Below are 8511 nucleotides of genomic sequence, written 5' to 3' on the forward strand. Positions count from 1 at the left end.
AGTGTTCCCAGTAGGTGAGGGGCAGGGAGGGAGTGGGTCTGCAGTGTTCCACCTAGGGGATTTTCCAGTGCACCGTCTGTGTTCTCAATGGGAGTGGCTGAGTGCTGGGTGGCCCATGGGTCCCCTTCTCCCAAATGCACCATCCCACAGCTGCAGCCATCTCTCAGGGGAGACTCCACCCCTTGCCCTGGGCCCACCGCAAAGGCCCAAGACTGTTGTCAGCCCTGGAGGGCATAGTTATTTCAGGACCATATTCCTCATGGTCCCCTGGACCCTGCCGGGTGAGATGGTTACGCACGCAGCTGGGCTGCACTGGCCGGGCTCTAGAGAGGCTGGCTGGACCATCCCCCTGGGGCTGGGATTAAGGGAATTGTCTGGGTGTATTGTGTGATGAGCAGGGGTTTGGGATGACCGTGACTTCCCAGGCTCAGTGGTCGTGTCACTGTCATTCGCCCACTGAAGGCTTAAAACAGATTCCATCAAGCAGAGAGCAGGGCTTGGCCATGGCGCCTACCTCGGGGACCTTGCTGGCCCTGCCTGGGGCTGAGGCAAGGTCTCACGCTCCAGTCCAGGAGGTCCTGTGTTGCACTGAGCCTGCTTGAAAGGTCCTGAAGAATAAGGGCCTCTGTAGTTTTCAGCACTAACTACACAGCAGGACACAGTTCCCAGGAGAGCCCCAAGAGGAGCACTGGAGAGACGCACCAAGCAGACTGAGGGAGCACCAGCTAGACAGGGCAGGAGGGGTCAGATTGCAGCCCCAGCAGAAGCCTCTGCAAGCTGCGCAAAGGCAGAGAAATGGGAAATGCAGAGGCCCTATACAACCCCCGCCAGTGAGAGCCTTCTGCTGAGCAATTCCGGTACCATGCTAGGAGGACAGACAGGGCAGGAGAGCTGATGAGCTCTTGCATTTCCATTCTGGGCCAGAACAGACCCATACTGAACAAAGAGCACTTCGCGGTGCAGCTGTGGAGCCCGCTGGCTTCGTGCCGGTGCTCAGGCGGAACTGAGGGCACACATGGGCTCAGAGCCTTTTAAAGGTGCCCTGCAATGAGTTACAAACAAATGCCTTTGTGCCAATGAACACCCCACAAAGCACAAGGGCGGAGCAGCCATCACAGCCCTCCGTATATACGAGCCCTGTGACGCCGGGCTGGGTAGCTCGTGCCCCATGGCAGCTCCCCAGCATGCCCCACATCACAGCTGGCACAACCCTGCAGCGCCCTGGCCTGCCCTAGAGCTCCTCGGGGTGGGGTTGGTTAACGGTTTGCTGTCTCCCACAGGCCTTGTTCAGGCTGGCTGTCCCTCAGCTCGATCCAAGCATGCAGCCCGGGGCCACCTGAAATGTTTTGAGGATTCATGACGGTGTACGCCAATGTCTTCCAATGTGGTTCCCACCCCAAACCATTAGGCATCCAATGGGGCGAGTGTAAGCTTTCAGGGGCAGGGGTGTCGGGGAAACCCTGTCTCCACTGAAGTCAGTGACCAAACTCCCACTGACTTTAATGAGCCATCTCCCGGTGGAGACCAGGGACGTTACCTTCATCATCAATGCAGCAAGCCCTGCTGCAGGCTCTGCCATGTCCACACAGCCAGAAGCAGCACACAGACTGCCCAGGAATGCACAGCCAGTCTTGGAGCCTGCTCCAGGTGTTTGCTGATCAGTCCTTCCCAACTGGCAGACAGAAGTCTGCTATTTCCCGCCACCTTTAGCACTATCTGTCCTGTAAAAGGCACCTGGCTAGGAGAGAGGGGGAGGCAAGCAAGGAGACGGGACTGTCACTGTCCTGACACTGCTGGAGGGATCAGTTCACGCTAGATCAGTCTGAACTCCATGCCAGTGGCTGTGGGGAGTGGTGGCTGCAGGGCCGGAAGATAGCAGTGACCAGCACTCTAGAAAGCCAGGGGGATACATTTGATTGGATTATGACACAAGGCTAGAGGGAGGCAGTCTTTTTTCCAAGGAGTTCATGGGATCTGGGGAGACAGTATATGATCCCCCACAGCCTCAAGAGATTAGGGAATTGCATCTCTTGCGTCTGGTTGTTAGGCAGCCCACAGCCTGGACAAAGCTCTGCCTAGGGCTCATGGTTGGGCATTGCCCTTCTCATGGATGTGCCCCCCCATGCCATGGCTAGCATTGGTTGTGGGTTCATTCCCCAGCTCCCAGCGCAGCGAGTGCCCATCCTGTGTGGCAGTCCTTCTTTCGCCCAGCTGCCCACGGCTCCTGATATGACTCTGACACCCCTCACCCCAGAGAGGCCTGGGGGCACAGGACTCCCTCTCCCCTGCTCGCAGCATTCTAGGAAACTCCTTCAGTTCCCTTCCGCATTCCTTGGCCCCTCTCCCCTCCTCTGACATGCATCCTGTTTGCTAAACACATAGCACCAGCCTGAGTCACCCGATGGCTTCTGCAGGTGACGGAAGGCTAACAATAGCCAACAAAAGGAGGATGTCTCCTCTCCCCGCACGTCCAGACCAGCCTGGAAACCTCCATCTGAAGGGCCTTCGAGGAAGCTGCTAATGGGAGAGAGTGGCCGCCTGGGGCTTGATCGATCCCCACCGGACATTCGCCTTCCGATGAGTTTTGTCCTGTTGACAGTTGTTTGTTTGGGGCTAGGAGGGAAGGAGTGATGGGAGATGGCCTTGATGGGATGGTGCAGAGCTGGGGCTCAGCTGGGAGCAGAGCTCCCTGGCACAGTTCCCAAAGCCTGGGTGGTCATACTTCCCACCCAGCCACCCCACAGAGGATGCCAGGCACCCCTACTCCCTTCCCGCCTTCCCTCTCCTGACGGCAGAAGGGCTGCAGGGCTCACTCCCCCTTCCCACTTACAGAGAGGTCTGCAGGGCCATGCAGTGAGAGCGAGTTCGCCTGGGGAGAAGCATAGCCACTTCCTGTCATCAGCAGGACAAGCCTGTGGGTCTCACAGAGAACTGGGGGTGCGAGGGCGGGGGACGGGACCATCCCTCGGGGCTTTTCTCATGGTCCTCATGGGGAAGAGGTTTCCTGGGGTCCCAGAGAGGGTGAGCTCTCAACTGGCTGGGGAGAGTTGCCTTTCCCCTTTCCGTGAAGGGGGAAGAGGCTAGGGACTAGGTCTAGTGCAAGCAGGTCGAGCCCTGTGGGTGACCCCCAGGGTCCTTGTCCCTCGGTGCAGCCACTGGCTCCTTCCAGTCCCTCCAGGTCCTGTGTTGACCTCCTCTGTGCTGAGCTGCCTCTTCACACTCCTGTGCATAACCTGTTATCCCCCACACTGACAGTCTGGCCCAGCTGCTCCTGAACTCAGCACAGACAATGGAGCTGTCCGTGGGCTCTTTGCTCTGTCAAGTGCTGTGCGTGTCTCTGGTGCTAGAAGGATGAGCTGGTACAGTAACTCCTTACTTAACGTTGTAGTTCTGTTCCTGAAAAATGCGACTTTAAGTGAAACGATGTTAAGCGAATCCAACGTCCCCATAAGAATGAATGTAAATGGGGGGAGGGTTAGGTTCCAGGAAAAATTTTTTTTGCTGTACAGTACTATAGTTGGGAGGTGCCCCTGCATTACCCCACACAGGCACAGCCCACTGGCACTGGAGACAACGAGGCAGGCAAGGAGGCTGAAGGTGCCGTAGGCTAGGAGAAGCACGTTGCGCAGCAGCAGCGGCAGCTTCCCCTACTCTGCAAGCACCAGGGGTGGGGGGCTCAACCCTTGGCCCGCCCACTCCATCCCTTCCCCCAAGCCCCCACCCTTAACCCACCTCTTCTTCCCCCCCCTCCCCCTTTACTCCGCACGCCGCGTCCTTGCACCTCCCCCCTCCCTCCCCTGCCTCCTGCCCGCGGCAATCAGCTGGTTTGCGGCGTTCAAGAGGCAGGGGAGGGAGGGGGAGCCTGTGTGCCAAGTCCTTGCTCCTCCCCACTCCCTCTTGAACACCGCAAGCCAGCTGATTCCCGCGGGCAGGAGGCGGGGGGAAGAGGGGGAAGGCACTGATCCGTGGGGTCTGCCAGCGGGCAAGAGGCCCCATTGGGTGGGGGGGGGGTGTCGGGGAGCTGATAGGGGGGCTGCCAGCTGTGGACAAAGCAGGCAGCCAAATGACATTATAGCGAAGCATTGCACAACTTTAAATGGAGCATGTTCTGTAATTGAGCAGGGACGTAAGATCGAAACAACGTTAAGCGAGAGGACATTAAGTGGGGAGCTACTGTAGCTGAAGAACAGGGCTGAGAGTCACAAATTCAGAGATTCCAAGGCCAGAAGAGACCACTGTGATCATCCAGTCTCCTTCTTAACACGGGCCAGAGACCTGACCCACAAAAATCCCTAGGGTAGATCTTTTAGATCTTGATTTAAAAAATGGTCAGTGATGGAGAAATCCACCATGACCCCTGGTAAACTGTGCCAATGGTTAATGACTCTCACTGTTACAAATTTGACCTTATTTCCTGTCTGATTTTATCTAGCTTCAACTTCCAGCCATTGGATCGTGTTAGACCTTCCTCTGCTAGACTGAAGAGCCATTATTAAAGATTTGTTCTGCATGTAGGTATTATAGACTGTGATCAAGTCCCCCTTTGCCTTCCTTGTGAAGCTAAATAGACTGAGCTCACTCCAGGGCACGTTTTAATCATTCTCAAAAACAACAAGGAGTCAGGGACACCTTAAAGACTAACAGATTTATTTGGGCATAAGCTTTCGTGGGTAAAAAAACACTTCTTCCCATGCATCTGAAGAAGTGGGTTTTTTACCCACAAAAGCTTATGCCCAAATAAATCTGTTAGTATTTAAGGTGCCACCAGACTCCTCTTTGTTTTTGTGGATGCAGACTAACACGGCTACCTCTCTGATATTTTAATCATTCTCGTGGCTCTTCGCTGAACCCTCTGCAAATTATTAACATCCTTGAGTTGTGGGAACCAGATCTGGACACAGAATTCCAGCAGCCGTCGCACCAGTTTCAAATCCAGAGGTAAAATCACCTCTCTGCTCCTACTCGAGATTCCCCTGTTTATGCATCCCAGCATTGCATTAGCTCTTTTGGCCACAGCATCGCTCTGGGAGCTCATGTGCAGCTGACTAGCCAACCCCCTCACAACCAAAAAAGATCCTTTTCAGAATCACTGCTCCAAGGGTAGAGTCGTGCATCGTGTAAGTGCGGTCCCCATTCTTTGTTGCTAGATGTTTACATTTACATTTAGGGTCAGGGTTCCTGAGTTCTGTTCCCAGCTCAGGGAGGGATGTGGAGTCTGGTGGGTTAGAGCAGGGACAGGGAGACAGGACTGCTAGGATCTTTTCCTAGCTCTGCTACAGATTCCCCATGTGATCTTGGGACGTTATTGTCTTGCTGCCTTTGCTTTGCATTTCCTCAGCCCCTGGCCCTGGCCAGCATCCCAGGGACCTCCCTCCCTTCTCCTGCCACTCAGTGACCCCTGTGGGTGTCTGATCTCCCAGGAGGCTTTGTTTCCTCAGCCTTGTTTTCCCAGAGGGGCCCAGGGAGGCAGTTCAGCCCAGGAGAGAGTCCCGAGTGCAGTGGGAGCTGGCTCCCCATCTGGTGCTCACAGAGTTAAGTGCAGGAATGTGGTGCTTGGGAGGGTCCGAATAATTGGCTCTAGGCTGTGGATGTAGGGTCTGTGCCCTCTGCCCCTTGGGCCGTGACCCCTGCCCGGGCGGTAAGTGCAGATACAGCCTGTGGGCCATGCAGCCCACACATGGATTTCATTCCACGGGTGGGATAGCCAGCGCTGCCCACAGACCAGTGTCCCATTCACAGGGATGGCTCAGCTGGCAGGGGATGGGGCTCTCCCTCAGCCTGTGCCCGCCTCCCAGGCCCAGGGAGTCCCCAGGGAGCGCCCAGCCAGCCCTGGTCCTGTCCAGCAGCCCAAGGGCCGAGTTAGTACCTATCAGGACAGAGGGGAGGGGGAGCGTCCCCAGCGTGCTCTCCGCAGTCCCAGTGCTGAGCGGAAGCCCAGCCCCCATCGCAGCAGCCAGGCAGGGTCTCGGGGAGCGGGGAAGGAGGAGAGGGAGAGATTCGTTTGCACTTTTCACTAATTATTGCAGTGGAAATAAACCTCGGCCTCCTGTTGCCAAGGCAACTTCACTTCACATCACTGAGAAACTTTCGTTGCCATAACAATTAAAGGTTTCAGAGTAGCAGCCGTGTTAGTCTGTATTCGCAAAAAGAAAAGGAGTACTTGTGGCACCTTAGAGACTAACAAATTTATTTGAGCTTAAGCTTTCGTGAGCTACAGCTCACTTCATCGGATGCTTATGCTCAAATAAATTTGTTAGTCTCTAAGGTGCCACAAGTACTCCTTTTCTTATAACAATTAAAGGCAGCTTCCGGGACCAGAGTCGTCTGGTCCCCACTGGGCCCAAAGAGGGGCAGCCCTGCTCCAGCCCGTTCAGCCCAAGCAGGCAGCAGCCCACCCTCCTCTGGGCCTCAGGAGGGAGCAGGGCCCCACTGGCCCATCCCTCCCTCAGTTGAGCTAGTGAAGAAGCACCCTCAGGTAGGGGCCTCCTGGGGCTGTGAGCGCCCACGGGCAAAGGGGCTAGGAGACACTGCCAGCCGCAGGTCGTTGGTGACCTGAATGTGTCAAATCTCAGTGTGCTGCTGGAGGGAGCTGGTAGCACTGAGGTGTGACCGCAGCCCAGGGGAGGCTGTGTGTGTATGCCTTCCCTGGGGTCAGTGTGGCAGAAGGGACGAGGGAGGAGAAAGCATTGCCCAGCTGGCCTATGAAGACCTTGCCCAGCACTGAGCCTGCTCACTCCCACCTGCAATGTCCTCAGGGGACAACCCCTGTTCTTGGGGAGGCCTCGGCTTGGAGCACTGCAGCTATGCTGCTGCCCAGCCATCCCAGAGGGCTGCCGGGGCGGGGACAAATGCTGGAGGGATGTTGCTGCTCGGGGTGTTGGGTGCTGCTGAGAGCTGAGTGGGGATTAGGGGAGCCCCCTCCCCTGGAAGTCAGGATGGTTCCCTGAGCACACCAGCCCCAGCTGGGCTCCAAGGCACCAAGAGAGGAGAAGGTTGCACGCTGAATATTGGGCTTCCTCGTTGGGGCCCCAGTTGCATGGCTTTGCAGGAGGCCCAGATTTGCTGGAGCTGGCCCCAGCAGGCCTGGGAGGTGGCTTTCCTGCCAGACTACGAGCCACACCCCAGGAGGCTTGGTTACTCCACTGGGAAGCTAGTAGACAGCAATAGTGGCCTTTCTGTAGCCTCTGACTGCCTGCTCCAAGGGCTGCCCATGGGGGGGCACAGTGGACAGTGCTAGTGCCCGGCGGGTCGCACCCCAGCAACATGTGCAAATCGCACCCCTCTGTGCCTCCTTGAGCTGAGGGCTCGGGGCGAGATGGGGGCTGCACGTGGCACTGCACAGAGCCAGCCCAGTGTGCGTGAGCCTGCATTGCAGACGTTTGCTCTGGGCTAAGCCTGACCTGGCTCCAAGCGCACCCACCCTGAGAGGGTCGAGTTGCTTTCCAAACCGTCCGGCCCCTTTCCCTGACTTGAGTCAGCCCGGCTGCCACCTCTTGCTCATGGGGTCAGCGTGGCGCTGGCTAAGCGCCCCACCCTCCCGGACGCTGCCCCTGCCGCTCTGTGGGGGGAAAGGCGCTGCCAAGCCTCGTCACCCCCGCTCTGCAGCGCACGGTGCAGCGGCCGGCAGAGTGGGGGGTGCAGCCGCCAGCGTGTCACCCCTCCCCCCGGGGCAGGAGGAGGGGAGCCGACCTGGCCCTGAGAGGACCTGCACCTGACCCAGACCCTGAGGGCACCGTGCTACTCCACCTGTAAGGGTGGTGCACCTGGAGCACCACCTAGTGGTATGAAGGAGGTAACACAGGAGGAGGTTAACTGAAGCAGAATGATACATGAGGCCCCACGCCGCCGGGGGAAGGCTGATCTTCAGGCCTCAGAGGGTGAAGGACTTGCCCCAGCCCAGGGGAAAGGGCTCAGAGGGACTAGCGCCTGCAGGCTGCTAACCATGCCTGCTCCGTGCCTAGGGGCACAGCCACATTTGAGCTGGGAGGTGTGATTCCCAGCTCACGCAGACATACCTGTGCTAGCCAGGAGAACACGGGTCGTGGCTCGGGTCAGCCACCCAAGTATGTATCCAGATGGGCCAGGCAGGTCTGTATGGCTAGTCCGAGCCGCCGCCCGGCTACCCTGTTATTTTTAGCACACAAGCCCAAATGTTCCAGTGGAGAATAGTCCCAGTTCTCCTGACTTCCAGTCAGGGACTCTCCCAGTCATTGTGCTGCCTCTCCAACCTCGTCTGCATGCTAACTCCTCACCGGCCTGACTTGCTGCTACTGTGCGGGCTCCGCGCACTGGCTCCCTGCAGAACTCACTGGGGTCTCTGGCTGCTCTGCAGATCAGGCCGCATGATCACAAGAATCCCTTCTGGCCTGGACCTCTCTGAATCTGCAGATCAGTTTGAAGCTTCATTGATACCCTAGTTTTGGAGGGTCCTTGCGACCCCCCCCCCCCCCGCCTCTGTGCAGAAGACTTCCTGGCGCACCAGCCAGACACCAGAGCTTGACCTGGTCAGTG

This window comes from Natator depressus, chromosome 9 (genome assembly GCF_965152275.1).
Source record: "Natator depressus isolate rNatDep1 chromosome 9, rNatDep2.hap1, whole genome shotgun sequence".
Taxonomy (NCBI): domain Eukaryota; kingdom Metazoa; phylum Chordata; order Testudines; family Cheloniidae; genus Natator; species Natator depressus.